The sequence below is a fragment of the Echinops telfairi genome, unplaced genomic scaffold (genome assembly GCF_000313985.2).
Source record: "Echinops telfairi isolate 266 unplaced genomic scaffold, ASM31398v2 ScPeMD7_12;HRSCAF=54, whole genome shotgun sequence".
Taxonomy (NCBI): domain Eukaryota; kingdom Metazoa; phylum Chordata; class Mammalia; order Afrosoricida; family Tenrecidae; genus Echinops; species Echinops telfairi.
The window spans coordinates 449,805-460,029 of NW_022103909.1; the positions used below are offsets into that span (position 1 = coordinate 449,805).

The window sequence follows — 10,225 nt, forward strand, 5'->3', positions numbered from 1 at the left end:
CCTCCTCCTGGATATGCAGTTGCCCTTGACGACCAGGGACGGGAGTAAAGCTTTTGCGACCTTCCTTTGCTGATGGGGCGAGCGTCACGGGAGCAGTCGCAGCCGCAAACATTCATTAGAAATCCGACCATGGAATGGATGCAGTACATGGATCCAGGAAAACAGGAAGTTAGTTGTCCAAAGCGAAACCTAACCATGGGGAATTGCTGTCCTTGGCATCTGTCAGCTGAAGTGGACTGGCCTTGGCCTTTGGAGGCAGACAAACATAGGGTCTCCTAGGCCAGGGATCATGATACGTGAAAGAGGGGCAGTGTCCCATTACGGGCCCCAAAGAACATCTCACGATCTCTCCTGAGGTTCACCACCGTGAGTGGCAGGATCGTACTCCTACGCCTGCTAAGAACACCAGGTCTTACTATTATTCAGATGTGTGTGTCAACCATTAATTAATTAAGGAACCGAAGATTGATTTCTTAGCAATGTCTGCAGATTGAAAGGAATCAAACATGCAATCAAGATGCATGGATAATTACTAGGGATTGGAATGCGAGAGTTGAAAGCAAAGAAGGAGGATCCGTCTTTGGAAAAGATGGCCTAGGTGATTTAGAACAACTTTGGGCACCCTGGGACGGAATTTTGAAATGCTTTTTTGAAAACACCTTTTTAAAGCAACCTAAGTGGCGGCTGTCCACATGGATTTCACCGGATGAAATACACGGGAGCGCAACGAACTGTGTTTGTGGAAGGAGACATTCGTGGGGCAGCTCCGTCTCATCAGTCAGAACGAGGGCAGGGACTGTTTGTGGAGCAGACCACCAACTGCTCATGTTCAAGTTGAAGGGGAAGAAAAGAAACTAAAAAAAAAAATCCACAAGAGCCAAAGTAAAACCTTCAGTGTAACCCACCCACACTTAGAGACTCCCAGGAACAGATTTGACACAGTGAACACTCATGACCAAAGACCAGAAGACAGCAAGCCAAAGATTACCCAAAAGACAAGAATGAACGGAGGGACCAACTCAGACGTCAGAAGGGACTCTGAAGCTTGCTCTGTAGCACAGAGTAGCAAAAGCGAGCGGAAGACATGATGAAGTAAAAGAGATGAGCAGGAGGGTTCAAAGGGCAGCTGGAGAAGACAAAGCAAAATAAGAGAAGTGCAAAGGTAGGTTAGAATCCCCACAGGGAAAAAGACATTTGGCATTCCTCAAGCTGAAATAATGGAAGAAAAAAAATTCATCCAAAGTCTTGAGTTGCAATATTGAAGGATTCCATGGTCAAACGATCTGTAAGAAGCATCAAAAGATGGTGGAATGAATACACAGAGTCACTATACCCAAAACGATTGGCTAGTGTTTAATAGGGTTGGATGGCCTAGAAAGCAAGGCAAGCATATGCTACGGCATCAACAAAGCAGGGGTACCAGTTGTCCAAAGCAGAGACTCATAGATGCCAGCCAGGTAGGAGTCAGGGAAAATGAGCATCACAGAGGAAGGGAACTAACAGGACACTAAATGACACTGTTATCAGCTCCAGCGCACGAGACTGCTTCGACTGGAAATAAAGTTCATGCAGGATCACAAGTTGTTGATGGAGCAACCCCACTTAGGAGGGCCAGATGTACTCTTTACACATGTCCTGGTCAACAACCAGCGGGAACTCCTGTCTCAGATGATGCACTCGAAAACAGGTGACAGAAATGAGTTCAACCAAGTTCTCTCGAGCTGTATAGCATGTATGTACAGAGTCATGCCCTAAGTTTTGTAACCAATAGTATTTTTAACTTTAACTTTAAAATATGTTTGGCCTGTACGCAGGTGCAATTGGGCACACGGTTAGTATAACACCAACATGGGCAATAATGTATTACAGTACTAACGCACTGCGTTAGTAGAACTAGGTCCACTAGACAGAGCAGACCATCAGGTTTACGTTGAACAATGATTACACATTTTGATTCAACTCATCCACTGTGATCCCCTTAAATACACCATTGGCTACCCTACTTCCTGTTGTGTTTCCTGTTTCCTTTCTGCCTTCTTTCCTAACCCTTTGAACTCAGTCCTTGGGCAAATGCTGCCCTTTTGATCTTAAAGGCCTAATTATTTTAACCTGGGGTGTGTGCAGCTCCAGACTCAAAGCATGACTAAAGGTGTAGTCTTGGTCTCCAACCGACCAGGGAGTCTGGCCTTTTTTCATGATTTTGAGTTCCATCCCATGTTTTTCTTCCATTCTATCCAGGACCTTCCAATGAATGCATTGTTTACCAAAAAAGGTGATTTATGGGGTGGGGGTAGGGGTTTGTAATGATTGAGCTGGGGACCTGCAAAATCATACAACTATACTTTATCCTGGATCATGGGCAACAGTATAAATGTTTTTAATTTCCAGAGGACCCTGAGGACCTAAGTTCTAATTGGATCATTTTCAGGGCCCTTGGTAGTGATAACTTGGCACCATCTAGTCTTCTGCTCTCAGAGGGGTGGAGACCAAGGTTGGCAAACCGCTTTAATGAGAGAGGTATATATAACACTAATTTGCCTGAAGTGTTACATAATTTAAAAAACTGATACTTATTTAAAAAAAAAAAACCTTTAGTGTGAACTGGGTGAAGGCTTACAGGGCACATCCATTTTCCACCCAGCAATTGATACATATTTTGTTTCAGAACCTTGATTGCAGTCCCCACGTGTAACACTATTCCGTGCCCCAAAGAACATCTCCTCCTGTGCTCCTCCTGTGCTTCCCGTCTGTAGTCTTCCTTCTTCCCTAACCCTTCAGAACTTTGTCCTCGAGAAAACGCTGCCTTTTGGACCTCACATGGTTGCCTCTTTAAAGTGTGTGGATTGCCCTAGCTAATAGGAAGAGTATTTTTTAAAAAATTGTAGTTTGTGGGCTCGTTTACAAGCATTTGGGTTCTCCATTCAACAATGCATACATTTTGTTTTTAGGTAGTGGTTACAATGCCCTCCATGTAGCAACACTTTCCCCAGGTCTTCCCCCCCATCCCAGGGGTGTGGGGGGTGGGGGCATCTCCATCCCCCTCATCTTTCCTCACTCTTCCTGCTTTCCGAGCTTTGCTTTGGGTCTGCTGTTTTGATTGTGCTGATGTTCTGATTCGCTTTATGGGTCCATCTATTGCTCCGTGCAAGTTGAACACGGCAGGTGGATTCAGCTCTAGGTTTGAAGGATGTCTAAAGGTTCCAGTCTCAAAAGTTCCATCGGTCTCTAATGACTAATCAGTCTGGCCTTTGTAATGTTTCTGAAGGGTATTCTCTATGGATTCCTATCTCCCGCAGCCCCACCCTCCCCCATCCTGGGACTTCCTATTGTGATTCGGATTAGAGTTCTCAGTAGGATGATTAACTACTTCCTCCTTCTCCTGGTCTCTGGGCAGCGAGACAGTGGTTCCTGTGGTGTATTACTCCTTTGAACCAATTGCCAAACTTTATTGTGGTGTGCTACAATAACTTATAGTAAACCAGATCTCATTTTACATCACAGTTCCGCCCACGCTTATATGATATGTCCACTGGAACAGAGCGCATGATGCAATATTACCTTTACTATCTGCGGAGCGCGCTGATGTGCTGCATGGGCCCATTAAATTGATTTCACAACCCGTGCGTGGGCTGTAACGTGCAGTTTTGAAAATACTGCTCTCTCATACTGAAGTGGTTCGGCGGTGGAGACAGAATTGTCACTCCTCCCCCTGCTGCTGCACCCGCCCCCCCCACCCCACTCCCACTATGCTTGAAACCCAGTTCTCCCCCCAGAGGAAGGCTGGTGAGGTGGGCTGAGGAGGAGGGAGCCGAGTGGGAAAATTCGCTACCCCACTTCTCAAGCCAGGAGTGCCTGCTGAGGCCTGGCCCGAACTATCCCAGGGTGGTCAGAATCCCGGGAACTTTCCCCTAGAAGTTGCCCCATGGCCCTTGCCACCCTCTGGGTGCTAGGAGGCTGTCCGTCTTAACATGCCTGGTAAATATTTATTAAATCCGGAGTGGTTGCTAGCAGCAGGGTGCCCAACTGGCCAAACCTGATTGGGTCAGCATGACAGTGGCTGGGAGCTGACCCCTGCACAGGTAAGCCTGACCACTCAAGCGGTTTTGGCTTGAACACGTCCCTCTTGCCGGCTCAGTCCATCCTTCCCCAAGTTCTGCCCAGCCCCTTCCCTTCCGCAGGCTGGCGATCTGCTTCCACACTTGCTCCTGATTCCCGCAGTCCCGGGCAGTCTCCCCTCACCGGGAGGTTTCCATTTCCTGCACCCTGCAGTGTGCTGGGGCCAGCTTGTACACAAGTGTGCGAGCTAGTGGTGCGCATCTCTTCCCAGCCCTGCATCCCGGGGCACCACGTTGACAGGTGGAAATCAGCCCTGGCTGGAGTATTTACACCATAGGAATTCTCTCTCTCTCTCTCTCACACACACACACACACACCCCAGCTTTGTGTGTTGGCAGCCTGCCCTCTCCAGCAGTTTGGGAGCAGGTGTGCTCTCCTTGGGCTTTCTCCCCAGCTCACAGCACAGGGGAAGCATCCGGTTGGCTTTGTTACATAAAGAAACACATGTACACAGGTGTTGTGGCATTCCTGGGAAGACAACCAAACCCAAGCTTCCTGCTTCGAGCCGATACCGAGGTATACATTAAACTGTTTAGCTCTCATCCTGACTTGATTTCTTATCTTTGAGATCTTGGGCAATTGTTTTAGTTTCTGTGTCTGTATAGTGGATAACAGTCAAACCCGCCCCTCGGCTTGAGTAAACCTGAGAACAAAGTGGGGGGGGGGGGAGGGAGGGAAAAACAAGGAGCTGATACCCAGGGCTCAAGTAGAAAGAACATGTTTTGGAGCTGTAAGAGCCCCCAATAAAATGATTTTAAAAATGCGCTTGGTACAGTTGCTGTGTGGATTATGATATGAGCTGTAAGAGCCCTTGAGAAAATGATTTCTATAAAAAAATCTGAGAGGAAAAAGATGAAAAATCTATAAAGGTGGGTCATTGGATTGGCATACTTTTTTTGGAGTTTCTTTTCCCTATAATAGAGTTTTTACAATTTTTTACGGGCTTGGTAAAATATGAGCATGTTATAAATGTCATGAGTTAGTGTTAGCTCAAAGTGTGAGTTTGCCGTTGCCTCTAACCCCCCGTCCCCCCTGCCGGGAACTGTTGCTGTCAGGCAGCGGCCCTCGGCCCAGTGGAAGCAATGAGAGCCCGGTCCTGTGCCACCCTCACCGTCATTTCTATGCCCAGCCCGTTGTTGCAGCCACCGTGCCCCTTCATCTGCTCGCGGGCCTTCCTCTTTTTGCCACCCTCCTTCTTCACCAAGCACGCTGCCCTTTCCCAGGGACTAATCTCTCCTGACAACATGTCCAAAGCAGGAGAGACGGAGTCTGGCCACCAGTGCCTCTAAGGAGCACTCTTCTAAGACAGATGGGCCTGCCCTTTAAGGACTGTCAGTGTTCTTCTCCAGCACCACAGTTCAAATGTAGCGCTTCTCCTCTGCTCCTTTGAAGTCAATGTGCAGTCTGGAACTGGGTGGCACCTAGTTACACGCTGAACGTCCAGGCCAAGCTTTGAAGAAGCCTTCCTCTTCCAGGCCTCTATCTGGGTGATGCCCTCTCTATGAGTCGTGGGGCCTGGGCATGGAGGGCTGTGTAGGCAGCAGCTTGGCTCACCTATGGGGCACCTCTCTCTTGTAACAATGATCTCATTATCTGGATAGATGCCACCTTCATCTTTGCCAATGCAACCAGGAGGCAGGGGTGACCTGTCCGTACTTTGCAGGCAGGAGGGTGCCGGGGCCAGAAAATGCCAACTATTTGCTGATCTGCTGAGGAAAGAGGGAGGGGGGACTCTTTAATCGGCTCTCTCAGCTCTCCTGCCCCAGCAGGTGGGGTACGGTGTCATCAGAAGGCCCGATAGGAATCGGGAACAGCCATATTCGAAAAGCGAAAAGCGCATCTTGGTCCTCACCCTGGTGGCTCTGGGGAAATCTGGAAGGCTCCAGGTTGGGCGCAACACATGGGGTTCCTGTTGACCTGTTGTTCCTAGAGGGGCGGAGTCCTCCATGATCAGAACACAAGGCGGGGTTCGATGGACCAGAGACGAACATCTTGCGTCTGAACAGTCATGTTTTATTTGAGTATGGATTGGGAATATTCAAATGAGCACGTAAAAGCCATGATTTCAACGGTTTTATTGTCTAGGAGGGGGCCGTCTCTGGGTGTGCAGATGACACGCGGGGCTGCTCAGTGAAAGGTTGGAGGTTTGAGTCCGATAGAGGCAGGTGAGAAGTAGCACCTGGGGAACTCCTTCTGACAAAAGAACGAGTCATTGGAAACCACGCACAGGGGTGTCCATGAGTCAGAGTCACCCAGTGGCACCTGCTTTTCACATTCTTATTATTGTTTAGTGTCTCTCTCCCCCTCCCCCTCCCTCCCTCAGTCACTGACTCACTCCCTCGCTCACTGCCACTGAGTCGATGGGCCTCATAGTGACCCCAAAGGGGACAGGGTAGAGCTAACTACCCCTGTGGGCTTCTGACGTGGCAACTGTTTATGAGAGTAGAAAGCCCAGGCTTCCTCCTGAGGAGCAGCAGGTGGTTTTGAACGGCTGACTTTGTGAATCACAGCTCAACACGTAACCACTGCACCACCAGGGCTCCTTTTGGTTAGTATCAGGATGAGAAAAAGATGAATTGCTTTAGGTTTCATTAAGAAAAGATTAAGTACATAATGGTCCCTCGTAGGAGAAAGACGAGGCTTTCCACTTGCAGGAACCCCCCTGTTACAGTCTTGGAACCCCACTGGGGAAGTTCTGTTCTCTGGGGCGCTGTGAGTTGGCACTGATTGGTGACAGTGAGTCTAGATTTGGGAACGTACCTCTCACCGCCGTCGAGTGGATTCCGACTCAGAGTGACCCCGTAGGACAGGGTAGAACTACCCCTGTGAGTTTCTGAGACTGTAACGTTACAGGAGTAGAGAGCCTTGTCTTTCTCCTGAGGAGCGGCTAGTGGTTTAGAACTGCTGACCATGCGGATCACAGATCAACGCATAACCTCTATGTCCCAGGGGTCCTTCGAACGGTGTCTGTGGAGGGACAATATGAGGTAAAGCTTGAATGTGGATGACTGCTGTTCGGGATACTCTGGATGGGCTGAGTTAGAATTGGGCCCGCATTTCTCAGCTGAGAAGGCTGACGCCGAGGGAAATTTCATGAAGTCTAGAACAGACGATAGTGCACTGTTTACAGCCATAGCGGGGAAGTGGAATCTGAGAGAGGGGCAAGAATACAGCCTGCTTCAAACAACACCTTTGTAGCCCCCCTTTCACTGATCTGGGAACGCTAGCGAAACCCAAATGAGGGTGGGGGCTGGCTTCACGTTGACACTGGCCTTAGTCCTCTAGCCATCTCCCTTCCCCGACTCCAGGCTTTCGTTTTTCTCTGAACACCCTGCTTCCTCCAGAAAGACTTCCAGACCCTCCCAATGCCTTGCACCTCCAACCCTTGATTGCACTTGCTAGGCTCCCCACCAAAACAACTCTGGTGGTGCAGTGGATTAAGTGCTAGGTAGCTAACCGAAAGGTCAGTGGTTTGAACCTACCAGCTACTCCAAGGGAGAATGATGAGGTCATATGTTTCTGCAAAGATTTATGGCGCAAATGAATGATTCTGTCCATCGACTTACCATATGCCCCATGGGGATGGTTTAGAATGTGCTCCAATAAAATGATAATAATGTCTTTAAAGTAGACCGAGGACACATATAAACCATATATATATATATATGGATTTTGAGCTCTCACTTAATTATAGCACGGCTCTAAGAACAATTAGTTCTTATGATGTAGCCCTACTTGATATTAGCTCTCCTAAAGAGAGCATGGAAGAGATGGGTGTTATAGCAAAGCGTAGTGATGCAATCAGATGGTGCTTGGCTAGCAGAAAGAGTAGTGTCCAGGGTCTTAAAGGCTTGTCTTAAAACAAGCAACCATCTGAGGTGTCACAAGTTTATGTGGAAGAAGCACACCAGCCTGTGCGATCCAAGGACTGTAAATAATTAGATCCAAGACCAGAGGAGGGAACTGTAAAAGAGCTTAAAGTCTAGTACTGGTTTTCAGAAGGCTAAATGACAGTAAAAGCCAAAAATCCAAGTGCAGTTTCCCTGTGGATTAGGCCTCTGGTGAAGCCTCTCTGACCATTGACCAGGGATGTGAACCGTCTCGCTATTAGACAGAGTGCAGTGGAAAGTGGATTAATGCAGATTTAGTTAGGTTAAAATTTAGCACCTTATCATTGACTCTTCATTTTGGCATGTTTAAAATTTGTTCTAGTTTTAAAATTCTTTCCTTTTTTTAAAGAATGGCAATACTGACATTGACTGAGGACAGCCAGGGTGAAACACAATGACTCCGTAGCTAAATAACTGCTGAATTTCTTGTACGCATAGAAACCGTAGTCAACTGTGTAAACATCTAGCTGAGAGAGGAAGTGACCATGTAAAGGACTGAAGCAACGTGAATGCTTTCTTCCAAAGGCTTTATCTGTCTTCTGCCATGTAAGAAGTGGAGCTTCTTGATTCTCTAGATTTCTGGCGTGGTTCTTGTGGAGCACAGAAGCAGGAATCTGAAAGGGGACACATAGCATTTCCTTATTAGGGGCCACATTTCTTTTTTTTTTTTTTTTATAAGAAAGCATTTTATATACAAGAGCAGTTGAATATTGAGAAAACATCCCAGCTCAGTCCAGATCAAGTCCATAAGTCCAATATCAGCCCATATGTCCGACACCAATCTATAAAGTCCTCTTCAGACTCACAAATCACATGCAATGACGCTGAATGCAGGAAGATCACAGGCCAGTGGGTGAAAAGCCTTGTGGATCCAGTGGTGGTAGAAGCATCTCAGCACTGGCAGAGGTCTCCATGTAGGGGCCACATTTCTTACTAGGTGAACTAAGCAGCTTACCTCCAAGGAAACACCTGACACAGCACCAGTTTGCTGCTGAACATCCTCAGCAGGATGAGCACCTTTGGAAAAGCTGTAGCAGTGCACTATGGGAAGGTGCCCTCTGCAGCAAGACGGCCCATCTCAGAGTGATTGGAAGGCACCGAGAAACTCTCCAGCCTTAGCTGGCAAGTTCATGACCACACACACAGAGTGTTTGTCTTGACAACGGTCCCGACAGATGCGCTCACTCTTCTCTGACTGGTTCTTGGAGGAAGTCCTTCCCATCCAAGCTGTAGACTCTCCACTTCCTTTAATTTACTAGTGTGCACTCTCCAGTTTGGGGAGTCAGGATGGAGAGGGGTGGCAAATACGGTGCAATTTTTCTTCGCTGCTGGCATGACAAATGGCTTGACTCCAGCAAAACCATCCAGGAGGACATCCCCAGGTGTGAGGAGTTCTGGGGTGCCGCTACACTCTGTAGAGAGATGTGGGCTCCAAAAGACTTTAGAGAAATCAAGTTCACGGCTGTCGTTGTTTTCTGGCGCGCTGGTCATCCAGTTCTCCTTGCCAGATAGCACTTCCATTTGGAAATTTCGGTAGGGATCGTCAATGTTATTGATATTAGTTAGTGCTGCAGTGATTCCTGAATTTTTGTCTCTCACAATTTGGCCAATTAAATGCTTGAAAGGCAGTTAGTGATCTCAAAGCTTCAGGTGGACGCGATGTCCAACTCTGCTAAACCCTGACATCACATCTTGGCAGTCAGGAGGCACAGCTTTCAAACATTTTCTGACTTGAGGTTTTCCAACGTTAGTTCCAAATTGTATTCTGTGATCTGTGGGTTGACACTGAGCTGCTTTAAAAGACAGAGTTCTGCTTTCTCGAAGGAACCGGGAGAAACCAGCTTACAGGGTCTGACATATGAGTCTACCACCCTCATCTTCGGGATCTTCAATCATACGTATTATGCCTGGACGCTGCAGGGCTGCCCTAGGAGGAGAGCGCACCAATTTATTGAACATTTCCAGTGGGACAAGAGGAAAGGAAAAGGAAATAGAGGAAAGAACTAAGAGGCAAACGACATTTATAAAGGTCTAAATGCAGGCATGTACATATGAAAAAATATTTTTATATAATGATAGGGAAATAGAGCTATGTACATATATTTATATGTTAAGTATTAAGGTAGCAGATGGACATTGGGCCTCTACTCAAACACTCTCTCAATGCATGAACACCTTTTTCTAATAACTTGGCATTCCATGATGTCACCTTCCCGACA

At 47.5% G+C, this 10,225-nt stretch overlaps 1 pseudogene; it reads right to left on the bottom strand.

Annotated features, from left to right (window-relative positions):
• The window catches only part of LOC101662166, a 31,421-nt pseudogene extending 21,456 nt beyond the window's left edge, over nt 1-9,965 (bottom strand).
• Between the last annotated feature and the right edge of the window lie 260 nt (nt 9,966-10,225).